The sequence below is a fragment of the Cupressus sempervirens genome, chromosome 10 (assembly GCF_028749045.1).
Source record: "Cupressus sempervirens isolate cs-2001-9-10 chromosome 10, ASM2874904v1, whole genome shotgun sequence".
Taxonomy (NCBI): Eukaryota; Viridiplantae; Streptophyta; class Pinopsida; order Cupressales; family Cupressaceae; genus Cupressus; species Cupressus sempervirens.
In genome coordinates this window covers 813,674,363-813,694,483 of record NC_143127.1, presented here as the reverse complement: position 1 = coordinate 813,694,483, position 20,121 = coordinate 813,674,363, and the positions used below count along the sequence as shown (strand labels likewise).

The 20,121-nt window shown below is 33.9% G+C and overlaps 1 pseudogene; it reads right to left on the bottom strand.

The window, feature by feature from the left end:
• Nucleotides 1-5,764: 5,764 nt before the first annotated feature.
• The window catches only part of LOC149536425 (LOB domain-containing protein 4-like), a 30,533-nt pseudogene continuing 16,176 nt past the window's right edge, over nucleotides 5,765-20,121 (bottom strand).

Sequence of the window (20,121 nt, the reverse complement as noted above, 5' to 3'; positions counted from 1 at the left end):
CCACTTCTCTCTTAGACATGTCACCTTATAATAATTTTATTTCTTACTCATATGTCCCCTCATAGTTACTTTCTCTCACTCTCTCTCCCCCTATTACCATCTATTTATATTCATATCCAAATTATTCTCTTGGTCTTTCTTCATTATGTCTTTCCTCCTATCCCTCTCCCTCACTTCCCTAAAATTATTATATCTCTATCCCTCTCTCTCTATATTTTAATCATTACTCCCTTGAACGTTTCCTTCCTCTTCTAACTATATCGTCCACTTATTTACCCTTGATGTCTACTTGATCTCTCTCTCTCTCTCTCTCTAAACCATCTATTTATATTACATATCTTAATTTTTCTCTCTCTCTATACATAATATCTCTTCTTCTCTCCCTCTCACCATCACTTCCCTAAAACTACTATCTCTCAGTATCACTATTTTTCTATTTCTCTCTAATTACTCATTTTCTATCTTTCTATAATCACTCTCTTTAATGTTCTCCCCTCCCTCTTTTGACAATATAATCCACCTATTTATCCTTTACATCTACCTCATGTCTCTCACCCTCTTCCATTTATCCCTCACACATGTACCCTTATAATAATTTTCTCTCTTACTCATATGTCCCCTCATAATAACTCTCTCTCCCCCCTATCACTATCTATTTACTATCTGTTACCCAGACATTTTAGAGGGAGGATTAATTATATTAATTCTAGAAAGAGAGAGATTAATTCCTAGCTAAAACAATTTTCTCTCTCCCCGTACTTTTCTCTCTCAACGTACTCCAACTTTTAGAGAGAAGTTTGGGGTTTGAGTTTGAGTTTTATTCCCCTCATTCAAATTTTCTCTCTCCACATACTCACTTTTAGAGAGAAGTAAGGGTTTTGGTTTGGGTTTTCTCATTCAAATTTTCTCTCTCCATGTACTAGCCATACTGTCTCTCCCCGTACTCCAACTTTTTAACCTAATCCTAACTCGAACCATCCAACCCAAACTTCAACTTGAAAACAACTACTGGCTGGAAATAAAAGTTCATAGATATAATCTAAAGACTAGTTCTATTCATAGGGAAGGTACTTGCAGGTTAGTCATGGTGATTTGTAGGTGATGCAGCTTCCATTCATTATCAATGCACATTTCCACTAATGCTTGAAACTTCGTAGCTATGTGATGGGAAAGTGAAAGCATTCAAAATGTTGCTAGAGATTTTTCTGAAATTAATAATTCAAGTAATCTATTTACCAACAATATTATACCATTGAAAATAATTTAGGGATGATATTTTGGTTTCAAAAATTGCCATGGGAGATTACAATTATGATGGGGAGAACGGCCATGTCAGATAAAATCGCAAAAGAAAATTACTTCAAATTGACATGTTTCATGTTAGAATTAATTGGGTTGGACACATCTTCCATGTTGGATGAGATAGATTGCAATAGAGATTATCTATATGGCTAGAAGGAGTAGAGGGACAAGGGCAGTAAAGGAGATGATTAAATTGTTTCAAAAAAGTCAAGATTCGGCAAGTACTTTTGCGTGGAATCATAGAAGAACTATTAACTAGTGGTGTGAACCCTTTGTTGGCTATAATGAAGAGCAAGCTATCTAGCGCGAGCCATCAAATTATTGCCCTCTTTGTAGATCTACGACGTTGATCAAACATAGACCAAGCACGTAAGTTTCTTTAAGAAATGACAAACGTAAGAAGCATGGAGAGATTTTGAATGATAATGGGTGCACTATTTGAAATATATATTTCTCAGTCGACCACACAAGATAAGGCATATGAAATTTTAAATTAAATATCCTCAAGTCATAAAAACCACAGACATAGACCAGGCATAGGGGTTGTTTAATCTAGTTTACATTCTCAGCTTGATCATAACCAATGCACACATAAATCATATGCAAAAATGTGTCATCTCAACTGGTAAAGAGTTAATCACATGTAAGCAGCCAATCAAGATGAAATAATGTTTTCCTAACTCTCCCACAAAGGCGATTGTGATTCATAAAAATTGGTAAACGAAGTGCAATATCAGTTTGATGAATGAATTGCATCAGATGGTGATGAGAAGAGTTCAATATCATCCAAATGCATGTTGTGGAACCAGAAGTCAATATTAAAATGAGCTCAAACATTTTGAAATGGCTTGCAAACTAAGTTTTCAATTCCACGTATGAGTCCTTTGCTCAAATGTCAACATCATTGCTGCAGATTGAAGATTGAGATCATGTGACAACATCATAGACATGCATATAGAATGTAGAATCTTCATATGTACCCAACTATTCAACAAAATGTCATATTCATTCCAAGAATCTATGATCAATGGGCTTGGCTGGATTTCTCATTACATTTTTGACAAAATGAGTATGGTAAAGTTTGGATGATCACTCATCAAGCATCCAACAAAGTTTGGTCAATCAAAGATATTCAGACAACATTTAATTAAAATAAAATGGGCATCATTGTCAAGCTGAGCTTGATGGAACGATTTCATCACTTGAAGAGTATGAATGTGCCAAGCAAAGGAGGCTATAGATATAGAATGAATGAGATCTAATCTGTCAACCTCTCGAGCTCACAATATCTTAGTATGAGAAGTGTGTGATCTACACATAGAAGTTCCATATAATCTTGTAATTCTCTGATCAATTTGTATGAAAGAAATGGTTAAACCCTAGCTCCCTTCATATAGAAATGAACTTGTTCAACTGCCCAATAGAATGGGAATATGAACTCAACAGCATGGTAACAACAAGGGGTACAAAAAGTTGATTCACCAACTTATCTAGTACTCTTTTGCGAGTTTGTAAATTGAGAACCTCAAAGGGACACATAGATTATTGGATTGGTGCATGGTCGGAAGTACAGTTGTGAAGAAATTCATTAAACAAGTTGTCAATTCTTGATGCCATTATTAATGATATTGACATGGTACCTCTTCTACAAGTGGCTGCATATTAACTTATCTGTGTGGGCAGCAATGGGAAATTATATTGGAGATTGTCATAAAGTTGCTCAAGTGGATCGAAGGAACCTCATGAAAGGGTCATGTAATTTTCTATTAGTGCATTTCTAAAGAGGTTGGGTGTGGGAGAATTTACAATATTTTGTATTGAGAGATGAAGTGTGTGATTTAGCATAAATCAACTCTTCTATTTCTGTGCAAGATGTGTAGTCATATGTTACTTATTATGTAAAATTGAACATGTCACTTATTGTAACTAGAGTTAGGATCTAGAGTTTTGCTACATATGAGTTGGAGTTAGAGTCAATTTTCAAATGCATGCCAAATTCCAAACTCTAACTTTTGAGGTAGTTACAAACCCGAAAGGTTAGTTATTTTAGAATAGCTATAAATTCCTAAAAATCAATGTAATAAGGGACTTTTTGGACTTGGAGATAGAGAACACTTATGCTCTGATAACAAAGCAATTTTTGGAAAGCGTGTACAATGTTTTTTTTTGTAATCAGTTATTTCTTACTTTCTTGGTGCAGGGAAATAAAGGAAGTACATTTGGTGTTCTCTTTCTAGGGAATCTAAATGGTTGGAATGTTGATTCATTTATGAGTATTTTCATGGTATGGTGTGAGTATTCACGAATGGTTGAATTAGCATTGTGTCAGTGATAGTTCTCAAGCATAGTCCTTGATTGCTCTCATTAATAGATTACATCATTTTTACAAAAACATTGAAGGCATGTGGTGCATTCACTATCAATGGTTTTCCTTTTTATTTTCTAAGTTCTACTTATCTCTATTGAAAAAGAACAAATTTTATCTTACAAGGGAGCTGCCCTCTAAACGCAGAGGAAGGCCAAATATCAAGGGCCTATCCAACTATTAGATACATTGATTTGACACATACTCCATTGGGCCAAATCGTATATATTCTACTGTGACAAATCTGTTTACCAACACTACCATATCCTAATTATTTTATTTCTCTTTCTTCATCATGTCTTTCCTTCTCTCCCTTTAACCATCACTTTCCTAAAATTATTTATTATTTCTCTATCCATCTCTCATTATCCCTTTCCAATTATTCTCTTTCACCCTCTCCTCCTCTTCTAACTGTATTTTCCACTTATTTATCCATCGCCCCCTGCTTGCTCTCTCTCTCTCCCCCCCCCCCCCTCCCTCCCTCCCTCCCTCCCCCCCCCTCCTCCCTCCCTCCCCCTCCCATAAATAAAACTTTCATTTCTCCCCTCCCAAAACTCACCATCTATTCCCTCCCTCTCTCATGCCCTAATTACTCTCTCTACATCATCTCCTTACTTTTTCCCCTCCAACCATTTCTTTCCTATAATTACTATCGCTCTTTCTACCCCTCTGATTTTATATATCCCTAACTATTCTCCTATTCTCTCTCCTACACTCCATTCACCATATGCCATCTGATGTTTATCCTCAATGTAAACCTCATATCTCTCATCTTCTTCACCTTAACTCTTTCTTATATGTTCTAGGTTATAATAATGAATAACCTCTCTCATATATCTCCCCACTCTCTCTCTCTCTCTCTCTCTCTCTCTCTCTCTCTCCCCCTTTACTCCTCCCATGACCATCTATTTATATTACATATCTTAATTATTCTCTTTCTCTCTCTACATAATCTCTCTCCTTCTCTCCTTCTCACCATCACTTCCATATCAATTACTTTCCATCTCTCTCTCTCTCTCTCTCTCTCTCTCTCACACACACACACACACACACACACACACACACACACACACACAATCCTCCTTTATCTATATCAAATTATTTCCCTATCTTCTTAATATTTCCTTCCCACCGCACCCCCTCCTCCCCCCCGAAACTATTATTTCCTCTTAATTACCATCTCTCCCTAGATTCCTAATTACTCATATCATTAACTCAAGTCTCTTATGTCCACCCCCTTCTTGAATTGAGATCTTTGTATGGATTAAAGTACTTTTGAAGTAGTTACTAAAATAAAGTAAAATTAATTTACTCCATTTTCATGAAGTCTTTGTAAATATTAAATAATCATTGGAAATATATTATTCAATTAATTGAATTTCTAGTAATTGATGTGTGTGTTAAATTTTAGATTTTATTTTATTTAAATTTTAAATTTAAATAATGAAAAAATAATATTAATTAAATTTATAAGCATTTAAAAAAATATTTGTATCAAAATTATAAATATTTATAATCTGTATAGAATTTGAAATATGTTTCTAATAATTTTTAGAGAAAGACTATGTTTTGAGTTATAGTCACTCTCCTAAATCAAATTGATAATCAAACCTATCATAATATATAGATAAATGTTTCAATTTTACTTCACATATACTTCACATTTTCTACAATTTTTCTTTCAAATAATTTGTGTAACATGAAGTGAATATTGATAGAATCTATCTAAGTATCATGCAGTTTATAAATTGAATATATATTCTATTTATAAATATTATAAATGTAGTTAAAATTATCACTTATTTATTTTTTATGAATATTATTTAAAATAATTTACAAATTGTTGAAATCATGTAAGTGTAAATATAAGAATGTGTCAATGAATTGATTAAAAAACTATACAATTGAATTTTGATAGCAATATTACTATTTTAATTATTACTATTATTTAAAAAGTTGGAATACATAAATAATAGTATATTTTTCTTTATTGACAAAAACTAATATTTAATTATTTAAATAATTGGTACCTTATATAGACATGGTTTGGGTTAACCAGAACTCTTACAGAGCTATTTCCTTTTTCCAATAGTTTCATCATCCTGAAAAAAAAAAAAAGTCCTTCTCATTGTGGAATACAGTCGATTCAGTCCCTGCTACTTCACTATCATTACAAAATCCAGTATCAATGTCAAACACTGTGAATTGAGGAGCTCCGCTTTAATGGCTGCCAATTGTAATTCAAGGTGCAATATTTTCTTTTGTAGTCGAGAAATAGCGCCAGCGCAGCCGTAGATTGGATCATCCCTTTGAATTTTTGCTTCATAGACCATGCTTGTTATAGCATCTCCTCTCTTCTCAATCGGAATGCCCTAACATTTCAAAATAGAAAATGTCACCAATGGATTCGATCAAGCTTCTTATTTTCTACCCTAATTTGTCAAGGGTTTCTGTTGTTTATCCATTCTTCTTGCGAAAAATATGTTAAATCTGATGAAAGGAAATATGATAAAGGCGGCATTTTGAGATAAAATAGAAAAATTTAAAAACAATATTTGATTTGTACCTGAAGAATTTCTACAATGCTTTTCATTCCGAATAATTTGTGTATAGATAAATATTTTTGATGCTCGTCTGGTGGAAAATACGGAGCAAGAATGCCTTTTTCTCCACATTTTCTCTGTTGAATCTTGCAAGCTACGTAAGCATAATCAATTTGTAACATCTGATTCAACTGTAACATAATTCATTCAAGTAAATATTTTGAGAGTGTGACTATAAAATATCACTTTCCAAAACCAGTAATTTGTTGCAGATGAAAACGATTGGCGACATGAACATGTTTGATAAACAGATATATATCTGATGGTGTTTGATAAATAGAGATATATACCTTCCTAATTTTAAAAGTAACTAATTAGAAAATGGTTGTACACCAGGCAACAAGAAATGAGTGATCTTGATCATCACTACACACACAAATTGGAAAAGATGCATAGCTACAAGTATTAAACCTATTTAAGGAAACATCCATTCATTATTCACCTGATGGTCACTGAAATATTCATTGCAATGGAATGCAACAATGGTTAAATAACTCAAACAGTCAAAATTCACAATCTTTAGGTTCTGTGCTTTCAAATCAAGAAACACACACATTTCATTTAGAGAGAAAGATAAACCCTATAGAACCATTGTTTTGATGAAAAACTTGTCCGAATGCACACCAAACTCTTCAGCACAGACTCCAACCTGCAGCTCTAAATCTATGACAAGGTTTCCAATCAGATTCAAATCTATATGCTTCTATATTCATCAAAAAGGAAGAAGAAATAAAATGTCTTACCTCAAAAATGTCGCAAATCTAGACAGATTGGAACGGTTACTTTATAAGCAAAAACCAATCTCTCATCCCATTTCCATCGATTTGGGAAAAAATGGTATGCTATGTTTGGATAACAATTGTAACTGTGATCTCTCGGCTACTTCACTCTTAAATGTTAAATCTTAATTGGACTTTTCTCAGCTGCTTCACTTATCTGTCTCTCACATCATAATCAGTTACGCTACAACGGTTCTAATTTTTTTTGTTACTGAATAAGTGTTTCTAATATATATTTTTATATATTTTTAATTCATGATTTACGACATTTTTTTGTTGCCCGGATAGAAGGTAGGTCTCCTATGAGACTGAAGTAACCTCTAGGCTAAAGTCTCTCGACTAATGACTTTGTTTATTTGTTGGATTATTTAATCATTTCTATTTGGTTAATCTTATGATTGGTGATCAAATTAGTCACTCATTTAGTCACCTATATCTGTCAATTGTCAAAAAAAAAACAAATAGTGAAATGTAATTAATTTTAGATACATGACTAAATATTTTTAATGGTGTGACTAAATATTTTAGTCAAGGGCTTTGCTATAGAAAGTGCAAACCCTATAAAAAATCATAGGTCTTATACAGTAATCCAAGTCCCCATTTTTGAAGCAATGGCACTTGGAATGACGAAAAACACCTTGCTAATATTGACATGTGCTTGCTAGAGAAGAATCGCTTTCTAATTGGTAGAAAGGCAATTATTTTTGTACCATGGTTTTCTTGGTAAATTTTTATTTATTTTATCTTATTTATAAATAATATTACTTTCAAATATAATTTTTTGTCAATAAAATAAATTTTGAATAATAAAATAAAATTCAACAACAATAATTTTAAATAAACTAAACATTGTTATTACTTTATATTCAATCTATTACACATGAATAAAATGATCATTTTAAACAATTTCTATTTATTATCTATATGAGTATGATGATTATTATTTTCTTTATAAATTGTTTTAACTTATTATTCTACTGATTAAAGAATGATCTTGATAATTTATCAAAAGTACATCCAAGTGTAAGGTATCTCCATGTCTATCATTACTTTAGATTGTGGCTTTTAGACAAGTCTAACTTGGAAGAAAGTTTATAAATTAAATAAATTTTGAAAATTCAAGTTAAACTAAATTTAAAAATTATAAACTAAATTAATTTTAAAAATAAGTTTAAATAAATAATAAATAAATATTAGCTTGTTAAATAAATTATAAAAATTAAAACCTAGTAAAAATAAATTTAAAATTAAAAGCTAAAAGCTTATTTCAAAAACAAAGAAAACTAATAATTTTTCATAATGGAAAAGGAAAATTATCAAAAAAAAAAGTATGATAGGGCATGTCTATCAAATCCACCTAATTCAATTTTAAAAAAAAAATAATCAAGATAATACTTGAAATAAATTATCTATTGCTTTTTATTTTAATTCATAAATAAAATAGGTGAATAAGGCAAGAGCGTACAATAGTAAATTGTGAGCCTTTATCTGAGAGGTCTTGGGTTTGAATCTACTAATAAATAATAATAAAATTATCATCTCACACTCTTCAATAATTTGTTTGTTCTTTAGGAAGTGGTCATCTCAAAAGAAAACTTAGATTTTAATTAATAAAGGTTGTTGGTAAGTTCTTTCCTTTCAAAATCTTCAAAACTAGTTAATATATTGTTTAGGTGAAATGGATTGATGGTAATTTTTTATAAAACTATTCCTGCAAGAAGATCTATAACTTGATAAATTATGATATGGCTATCATTAATAGAATCAATCAATCCTAGGGTTTTAGTTGGTCATGCACGAAAATACAACTTGACTTTGATTTGTTTTGACATTTGCATGTTGAACCCAAAAAGGTTTTCTTTAAGTGGCTATTGTTTCGTGAGAAACTTCTTGTTTGTCATTTTCTTTTTCCTTTGGACAACCAACCTATTATGTCTTTTTTGTGTAATTGTCTAGAATCCTTTGAGCATTTTTGTTAATGTAGTTTTGCTTGCAAGATTTGGCCTTTGTTTCTTGGTAACTTTGTTAAGTGGAATCATAAGCAATGCCTATCTTGGCATAAAATCTTTGTTAGTTTTGTTGATAAGTTTGATTCAAAGCTTAATTCTTTCTAGTTTCCTCTTACTAATGAAGTGTTGCAGTTCATCTAAAAGAAAATAAATGGGAAAATATTTCATCATGAAGTAGGACCTTGCTAAGTTTTCTATGAAACACACCCTCTATCACACAATGTCGTAGGTCATGACCATTTTGGAAGTGTGAAAGGAGAGATTCCCTTACTATAATCAAAGAAGGATACATGATCATTTTCAAGGAGGACATTCAGATGTCTAACTTCGTCACTTCATACCTTGGTACCAGTTCATATAATGATGGTGGGTAGTAGGATCAATGACCTAATGTTGTGGAAGAAGAGAAGTTACTCGAGAAAGCTTGACTAGGGACATTTATGGCATTGGTTTTAATAGTACTCAAGAGGATTTTTCATTCTATGGAGATGGCTTGGTAATCCCACCTATAGGAGAATAGCAATGATGGCCAAAAATAGTAGTTTCTTGAAAATTAGAGATGTGTAGTTTCTTGGAAATTAGTCATGGGATGGCTCAGTAGATAAATCCTCAAGCACTTCAAATAAAGTGCCTACTATTGAAGAGGAGGAAGATGACATTGGTGATCAGCAAGATTATGCAACAACAAACATAGATTTTAGACAAAGGCAAAATGACAAGAAGCCCTTAACATGCTGAGAAACAACTCCAAGCACATCAAGCTAACCCCAAGCTAGTATGCAAAATTATAGTAGCAGCAATACTGAAAGTTCAAATCCCACTCTTGCCTCCCTATTGCCAAAAAAAATTGAGTCTAAGGGAGATATACCAAGATGAAAGTTATGAGGAAGATTATAATGAGAGTGTAAAATTTTCATTATTTTCTCAAAGTGATACAATTTATATTGAGGAAGATGTGAATTAAGAGAAATGGTGTAATGCCATGGATGAGGAAATAGATGCTATTAAAAGAAATGAGACATGGGAGTTAACTACTTTTCCTCCCAAGAAATAAGTAATTGCAATGAAATGGGTTTACAAGACCAAGTGTAATGTTGAAGAAAAAATAGATAGGCATAAGGCATGATTAGTGGTCAAGGGGTATAAGTAGTAGTATTGCAGAGATTATGATGAGACATATACCTAGTTTCAAGAATGAAAACTGTGTGTGTTGTCATAACAATTGTAGTCCAACACAAGTGGAAGGTATATCAAATGGATGTGAAGTCCACCTTCTTGAATGGTATATTGAAGGAAGAAATTTATGTGGAGCAACCACCTAGTTATGAAGTTTTAGGTGAGGAACACAAAGTGTATAGATTAAAGAGAACTCTTTACAGGCTCAAGCAAGCTCTAAGGGCATGGTACAACACAATTGACTCATATTTGATGGGCAATGGTTTTAGAAAAAGTGATGGTGAGCTGACACTTTACATCAAGGAAACAAATGGTAATGTATTGATTGTTGTCTTGTATGTAGATGATTTAATCTTCACTAAAAATGATAATTTTCTAATTGGTGAGTTCAAAGAGGGCATGAAAAATGAATTTCAAGTGATAGACCTAGGTCTCTTGAAGTACTTTCTAGGCATAGAAGTGAAACAAATGCATGATGGCATCTTCGCCCCTTAAGAAAAATATGCAATGCAAATTTTGGAGAGATTCAAAATGCAAAACAAAAAAGAAACCCAGATAGAAATATGTCTGAAGTTGAGCAAGAAAGATTGCAACAAAAGTGTGGATCCAACATTATACAAGAGTATGGTTAGAAGTTTGATGTATTTGATTGCAACTCGGCTAGATATGATGGATGTAGCAAGTTTGATTTCTAGATTTAAGGAAATACCAAAGGATTCCCATTGGAAAATGGGAAAGAGGATTCTAAGGTATGTGAATGGTACCAAGGGATTTGGCATTTTGTATACTGCAAATAATAATTTTAAGTTGGTTGGTTAAATAGATAGTGATTGGGCTAGAAGTTTAGATGATAGGAAGAGAAATTTTGGATACATGTTCCACATGGGATTGGTTGTAATTTCATGGGCATCTAAGAAGCAACCTATTGTTGCTCAATCTACAACAAAGGTTGAATACATAGAAATGAATGCAACAACATGTCAAGCTATTTATTTAAGAAGAATCTTGACAGTTTTGAATGAAAGGCAAGAGGATGAAACCACAATCTTTTTTGAAAACATCTTCTCAATTACATAGTCTAATACTTTAGCCTTCCATGGAAGAAGCAAGCATATAGAGATGAAATATCACTTCATTGGAGAGCTAGTGAAGAATATGAAATTTTGCAAATCTGGGCAGTAGTTAGTAGACATATTTACTAAGCCTTTAGGAATTGGAAATTTTGTACACCTAAGAGAGAGTCTTGGTGTAGTAGATCTGTATCAGGAGTGATCTTTGTTTTATTTCGCTCAGGACAAAGGGGGTGTGTTAGAAATTTAATGCATTTGGTCATTTGCTACTGGAGCCAAATGCCCACCTACCCTCCTGATAGCATTCAGCTCAGTAGGTGAGTTTGAATTTGGAATGAGAGGGAAAATGGCTTTTACTAAAAAATAAAATGGAATGAATCTTATTTACTCAATTAGAGTAGAGAGAAGAGATCAGAAAGTGTAGAGAAAAGAAGGAAGATGATCAACAAATCAAGTTAGAGGTCAGAGAATAGAAGGAAGGTTTAGAAAGAAGACAATATTTGTAGTTGCACAATCTTGATCTCCTTGTTCTCTGCGAGTTTGTATTGTTGTCCTATGAAGCAATGATTACCTCAGGCTCATTGTATGCAGCCTTTAGTCCTATAAGTTGAAGTTTGAGTTTAGTTTTATTAGTTTGAAGTTTCTAGTGCTTTTTGGTTGAAGTTGAATGCTCCTAGATTTTGTAATAGTTTTTAACCTAGTTAAATAGAAAATAAGCAAGCAAATAAGCATAAATTTTTTTTTTGTCCCCTTCTTCTATTCATCATTGCATAGTATTTTGTATTTGAGAAGCTCATATTTGAAAGCTTCATCCTTCAGCTCTCTACATTTTAATGGTAGAAAAGTTTAGACAAGAGGTCTTTTAAAAGGTCACTTAGTTTGTGCAAGATGTGTTGTATTCATTGAGTCCGCCAAGTCTCTCTCGGCTATCCTCACTGAGTTCACTCGATTCTTTTTATTTTCCGAGCTCACTCAGCATACTTTACGTTGAGTTGCCCTTAGTGTCTAAGCTTCATCTCCTTCATGTGTTGAGTTCACTTGACACATACTGCTTGTCACTCAGCTGCCATTGTGTGCCGATCAAACTATCACTCTGACAACCTCTTGTGCCGAGTAAAATTTTAAAAGTATGTGATTTATTTTTCACAAGAATGGTAATATAAATGGTTCCATTGTATTGTGTATCAGTGTCAATTATCTTCTCTACCCTATTCATTCTAGAGATCACAAATTGAGAATGGAAAGAATATTTTCAACATTACCACTAGAGTTCATTGGTCAATTTCACACGATGTGCAAAGAATGGAATAACCTCCAAATTTCTATCTCTATTGCCAGAAAAGAGACCCATGGATTCTCGTCTATAGTGAAACACATGGCATGGCCTTTTTCTATCTCACACAATCATGGAAAACTATTTTTCTCTCTTTCTTGCCAAGCCCAACAGCTAGAAATCTACTTATAGACATTTACAAGGAATGTAAGAGTAGCAGAAATAATTGAGAATGGAGAATCTTACAAAATTGTGGGTGCTCCAAAGTTTATATAACCAAAACAATATCTATAATTTGAAATAACAACTTAAAGAGACTCAAATACCAATTATAGGTAGTATTTGTGGTTGCACCAAACGTTCGAAGACAAATGTTAAGAGTTACCCAAATTCACCAATTTACACTCTCAACACTATGACTCTCCCAACACTATGGCACTCCCTACATTCAAGTCATTTAATTCCAATATTAAAAGAAAACACAAATTAGATACTCAAATGAATTATTATAATGTGGATTAACTACGAGACACATGATTTTAGAACAATATTTCTAACAACTTTTTATTAAGCTATGCATCTAATCATTTACACATCATTGAGAAATAACCAAATCTTCAATTCATTGAAATCTACTTTTCAAAATCCAAATCAAATTTCTAATAGCATAGATTGTATTATTAAAAAGGCACAAAAAGCTCTCATGTCGGTGATCATGCACTGAAAATCCTATGTTTCTTGATTCTTTTGTAAAAATAAAATCACAACTTAAAAAAAATTTCTCAGCAATAACTATTGTCGAGTACCATTTTTGTGCTCAACACATGAAAGAGCCAAGTGGTAGGAGGGTGCCAAGTGAGCTTGACACATGAAGGAGTCGAGTGAACTCAACACTCAAAGGGTAGCTCCAAACAAATGGATGTCGAGTGAGCTTGGTCACCACCGTAGGGTGGAGCTTGGTAAAAGTGGATGTTGAGCAAGCTTGATAATAATTGTAGAGAGAAAAATTCAAACAAAGACAAGACCGAGTGACAAACTCATAGCGTGAATGTTTCCACCATTAAAACTAGAGAGCTAAAGATTGAAGTATACAACAATAAACTTCTCAAATGCAATAAATAGAGGAAGAAAAATGGATTCAGGTATGTATTCTTGCTTGCTATTCAACTTTGATTAAAACTATTACAAAATTTGGGAGCATTCGGCTTCAACCAGAAAACCCTAAAATAACCCTAAAACTTCAAACTGGTAAAACTTCAAACTTTAAGCTTTAAACATGTAGCTCTAATGGTTGCATACAATAATGCCTGGATCAATCACTACTTCACAAGACAAAACCAATAAAATATGAACTTACAAAATGACAAGAAGAAACATGTGCAACTGCAGGCATGAAACACTTCTTTCTATCTCTACAACTTGATCTGCTGATCACTTCCTTTACTTCTTCCCTCTCTACTCTACTCCGCAACTTCTGATCTTCTTCAACTTCAACTGGTTGAATGAATGTATGACATTCCTTTTGTCTTCTACCAAAAATATTTCCCCCCTCATTTCCAAATTTGAAAAATCACCTACCCATATTCAATTTTTTGATCATTATGTAATCTGTTAGGTGGTAGGTGAGCATTTGGCTCCAAGAAAAAATGTCAACAGCAATAAATATTCCAACACTCCCCCTTTATCTTGAGCCAAACAAACAAGGATCAGTACTAATCTAAATCAACTACACCAAGACATTCTCTTAGATGTACAAAACTTCCAATGCCTAATGGATTGGTAAAAATGTCTACTAGTTGTTGCTCAAACTTACAAAATTCCATCTTGATATCCTCATTCTCCACCAACTCTCTGATGAAGTGTTATCTAATCTCTATATGCTTGTTTCTCCCATGGAAGACTGGATTCTTAGACAATGAAATTTATGAGATGTTGTCACAATAAATTCTGGTTCCATCCTCTTGCCTTTTATTTGTCAAGATCCTCCTTAACCAAATAGCTGTGCATGCTACCACATTTGCTGCTATATATTCAACCTCTACTGTAGATTGAGCAATAATAGGCTGCTTCTTGGATGCCCATGAAATTGCACCCAATCCCATATGAAACATGTATTCAGAAGTTCTCTTCCTATCATCTAGACTTCCAGCCCAATCACTATCTATGTAACCAACCAGCTTGAAATCACTATTTGTAGTATACAGAATTCCGAATCCCTTGGTACCATTCACATACCTTAGGATCCTTTTTTCCACTTGCTAATGGGAATCCTTTGGTGTTTCCATAAATCTAGAAATTAAACTTACTGTATGCATTATATTTGGCCAAGTTACAGTCAAATAAATCAAACTTCCAACCATGCTCTTGTATAGTGTTGGATTCACACTCTTACTGCGATCTTCCTTGCTCAACTTTAGACCTACTACTATTGATGTTGGGGCTACCTTAATATTCTACATTTTAAACCTCTCCAAGATCTGCCTTGTATATTTTTCTTGAGAGATGAAGATGCCATCATGCATTTGTTTTACTTTTATGCCTAGAAAATACTTCAAAAAACCTAGGTTTGTCATTTCAAATTCATTTTTCATGACCTCTTTGAACTCACCAATAGGGAAATTGTCATTTCCAGTGAAAATTAATCATCAACATATAAGACAACAATCAACACACTAATATTTTCTGCCTTGATGTATAGTGTGGGCTCACCATTACTTTTGCTAAAGCTATTGCTCATCAAATATGAGTCAATCTTGCTATTTCATCCCCGTGGAGCTTGTTTGAGCCCATAAATAGCTCTTTTTAGTCTATACACCTTGTCTTCTTTACTTGCAACTTCATAACCAGGTGGTTGCTTCACATACACTTCTTCCTTCAATACACCATTTAGGAAGGTGGACTTCACATCCATTTGATATACCTTCCATTTGTGCTGGGCTGCAATTGCTATGATAGCATGCATAGTTTCCATTCTTGCAACTGAGGCATATGTCTCATCATAGTCTCTACCATACTACTACTTGTATCGCTTGACTACTAAATGTACCTTATGCATATCTATTTTTCCTTTACCATTGCACTTGGTCTTGTATACCCATTTCACTCCAATTACTTGTTTCTTTGGAGGCAATGTAGTTAACTCCCATGTCTCATTTCTTTCAATGACATCTATTTCCTCATCCATGGCATTACACCATTTCTCCTCATTCATAGCTTCTTCAAAATATATTGGATCACTATTAAAAAAAAATGCAAAATTTACACTCTCATCATAATCTTCATCATACCTTTCTTCTTGGTATATCTCCCTTAGACTGGTCTTTCTTGGCAATAGGGAGGTGAGAGTGGAATCTAAATTCTTAGTATTGTTACTGCTACTATTTTTCATACTAGCTTGGGGCTATCTTGAAGTGCTTGGAGCTATTGTTTGGCATGTTAAGGGTTGTTTGCCTTTTTGCCTTTGTCTGCAATCTATGTTTGCTACTCCATCTTCTTGTTGATCACCAATGTCATCTTCTTCCTCTTTAATGGTAGGAAATTTACTTGAAGTGCTTGAGGATTCATCCACCAAGCCATCCCATGATTGATTTTCAAGAAACTCCACATCTCTTGAAATTATGATCTTCTTGGCAATTGGATCATATAGCCTATAGGCCTTTGACTCTGAGTTTTACTCTATGAAGATGCACTTCACACCTTTGTCATCTAGCTTTTGCCTTTGTTCCTTGGGCACATGTGCATATGCTACACATCCAAAAACTCTCAAGTACTCAACTATCCATCTGCTCCTTGACCAAGCCTCAAGAGGAACTTTTTCATGAACTGATTTTGTAGGACACCTATTGATCAAGTATACTATTGTTGCTATAGCTTCTCCCCAATATTTAGTTCGGAGCCCTTTTTTTTTCATCATGCTTCTAGCCATTTCAACAATGGTCCTATTCTTTCTCTCAGCCACTCGATTTTGCTATGGAGTATAACTGGCTGTAAGCTCTTTCTTTATGTCATTTTTTCTGCAAAAAATTACAAACATATTGGAGGTATACTACCCTCCTCTATCTAATCTAAGGACCTTAATATAGTGTCCACATTCTTTTTTAGCCAGGGCTTTAAATTTTACAAATTTATCAAATACTTTAGATTTATTCTTTAAGAAATACACCCATGTCCTATGACTGAAATCATCTATGAATGTCATAAAATAAGTACTCCCCCCAATAGAAGTAGTTTGCAGAGGGCCTACCAAATTAGAATGCACCAATTCTAATGGTGCTCTAGCCCTTCAAGAATTTTTAGAATTAAAGGGAAGCCTATGTTGCTTACGCAATATGTAAGCCTCACATTTGTCATATGAATTTACAATACTTGGTAAACCATCTACCATTCTTTTCTTGGACAAAAAATTAAAACTAGCAAATCCAAGATATCCATACCTGAGATGCCAAAGCTTGGAGGGGTCTTCAATCACACTCCTAAGAGCTGATTATTGGTATACTACTTTACATGCATGCTTGGGAGGTGTAGCACTAACTTGAGAAGAGAAACATGTCTCTATCCTCAATGGAAACATCTAGTTCTTTGTCATATGGACTATTGCAAGTAATCTATTGCCACCATCCTTCTCATGAATAACACACTTGTCATTTTCCATCAACACCTTGTATCCATTTTGAATGAGTTGTCCAACACTCATCAAGTTGTGCTTCATATTGGGGGCAAAATACACATTTTGTATTTCATTTTTCTCACCTTGCTTGGTGCAGACCATAATAGATCCTTTTCCCTCTATGGGAATAGTTCCATTAATTTCCATTTTAATTTTAGACTTAAAAGTCTTATCAATGAAAGAGAATAAACTTTCATTACCACTCATGTGGTTGCTACATCCACTATCTAGGTACCATACCTTAGGGCTTCCTTCTTCAGCAATGTTACACATGATGAAGGCTGTGGGATTATTTGCATTTCCCATGTTCACATCAGCTGCATTAGCATTTTTCTTTGATTGATCACCCTATTTCTTCCAACATTCACTTGCATAATGTCCATACTTATGACAGTAGTAGAATTCAACATTACTCTTATTGGAGTTTTAATTCTTCTCACCTCCTCTAGAGTTGTTTTGAGAGGATCTTACTCCCTCTTGGTTGCTTGCTCTTCCTGAGCTTTCTCCACCAACATTCCTTTGACCATTCCTTCCATGACCTCTACTTCTTGAGCCTCTACTAGAGCTATTTCTTCCTCTGTCCATGCCTCTTGAATTCTCTTGAGCCTTGAAGGATTTCACTTGGGAAGTAGTAGCTGACCTATTATTTGGTGCTCATGGGTTTGAAGAGTTCCCATCAACACATCTATGGTCAATGTGGTGAGGGCCTTTGCTTCCTCTATGGTAATGACAAGATTGTCATATTTTTGAGGTAAATTCCTCATTATTTTCTCAACAATTCTCTACTCATCATATTCTTCTCCATTTGATTTGAGCTGGTTTATCAAAGTGGAGATTGGTGAGTTGAACTCTTTAATAGGTTCATTGTCCCTCATTTGAAGGTTCTCAAACTCTCTTCTGATCATCTATAGCTTCACTAATCTGACCTTACCAGTTCCCTCGAAGTTTGTCTGAAGGATATCTCATGCTTCCTTTGCATAATTTGGTGTTGCAATCTTAGAAAAAACTATCTTTGTCATTGTTGCCCCAATCAAACTTAATGCCTTGGCATCTTTTCTCATTGACTCTTTCAATTGAGTCTTTTGTGGATTTGTGAGGGCAGCATACTAAGTTGGGTCTATCACATCATTGAACCCATTAATTACAAACTCCCACAAATCATTTGCAAATATAATGGTTTTCATTTTCTTTGCCCATGTATCATAGTTCTATCCATTAAAGGATAATGGCTACTGCCATATCTTTCCTACATCTCCTACCATATCAAATATCCTTAAAAAAATTCCCTAACTCACTGTGGATGTGGGGCCTCAACTCTCTGATACCATGTAAAAATAAAATCACAACTTCAAAAATTTTGCTCAGCAATAACTATTGTTGAGTGCCAGTTTTGTGCTCGGCACATAAAGGAGCTAAGTGATAGGAGGGTGTTGAGCAAGCTTAGCACATGAAGGAGCCAAGTAAACTTGACACTCAAAGGGTAGCTCAGCACAAATGGATGCCAAGTGAACTCGACAGTAAGCAATGATGAGTGAGCTCAGTCACCACTACAAGGTGGAGCTCAATAGAAGTGGATGCCAAGCGAGTTCGATAATAACTATACAGAGAAAAATTCAAACAAAGACAAGACCGAGTGATAGACTCATAGCATGAATGTTTCTACCATTAAAACCAGAGAGCCAAAAATTGAAGTATAGAACAATAAACTTCTCAAATGCAACAAATAGAGGAAGAACAATGGATTCATGTATGCCTATTTGCTTTCTATTCAAATTTGATTAAAACTATTACAGAAAATGGGAGCTTTTGACTTAAACCAGAAAACTCGAAAATAACCCTAAAACTTCAAATTGGTAAAACTTCAAACCTTAAGCTTCAAACTTGTAGCTCTAATGGCTACATACAATAATACCTAGAGAAATCACTACTTCAGAGGAAAAAACCAATAAACTACGAACTTACAGAATGACAAGAAGAAACACGTGCAACTGCAAGCACGAAACACTTCCTTATGTCTCTGCAACTTGATCTGCTAATCACTTCCTTTACTTCTTCCTTCTTTGCTCTACTTTGAAACTTCTAGGGTTCTTCAACTTCAACTAGTCTAATGAATGTGTGACATTCCTTTTGTCTTCTACCAAAAATATTTTCCCCCTCATTTCCAAATTTGAAAACTCACCTACCCATATTCAATTTTTTGATCATTCTGCAATCCATTAGGTGGTAGGTGAGTGTTTGGCTCCAGGGAAAAATGTCAACTACAATAAATATTCCAACAATTTGAGATAGACATGGGTGGTTTTATTGAAAATAATTATCATTTTGTAAACCCTAAAAGCCCATGCCAAATACTGATCTATTACTATCAAAATATTATAGTGAGTCACAAGAAAATCACATGCATGGTGGGACAGCCACAGTGGACGACACTAAATATCTAAGCTCCATTTTTCTCTGGTAAATAAATTGTGGGAGTATTCCCTTAAAAATATTCACTATCATTTTAAGTTTCAATCATGGAAGGCTCTGATCAATGTGTTCTAATATACTATTACTAAAATCTAAAGGAGCGAGGCCAATATACTCCTTGTTCTCCTTCTCAAGAGATACAAAGAGACTGTATCATACAGAAGCACTTCTCTATAAAGGCTTGGGTGGATTCTTTCTAAAGGACCTCATTTCTACATGATTTGGAGATAGCCTAAGGATAGTTTCTATTCTCATAATATTTCTACCTCATTTTTTGAAAGTCCTCCCTCATAATATTAACTAAATATAAGATACTAGAAGTTTTAGCTAGAAACAGGATGCAAAAATTAAGAATTGGGTCAAAATTAACATTATATATTATTAAAGTTTTAGAAGTCATTTTGATCTA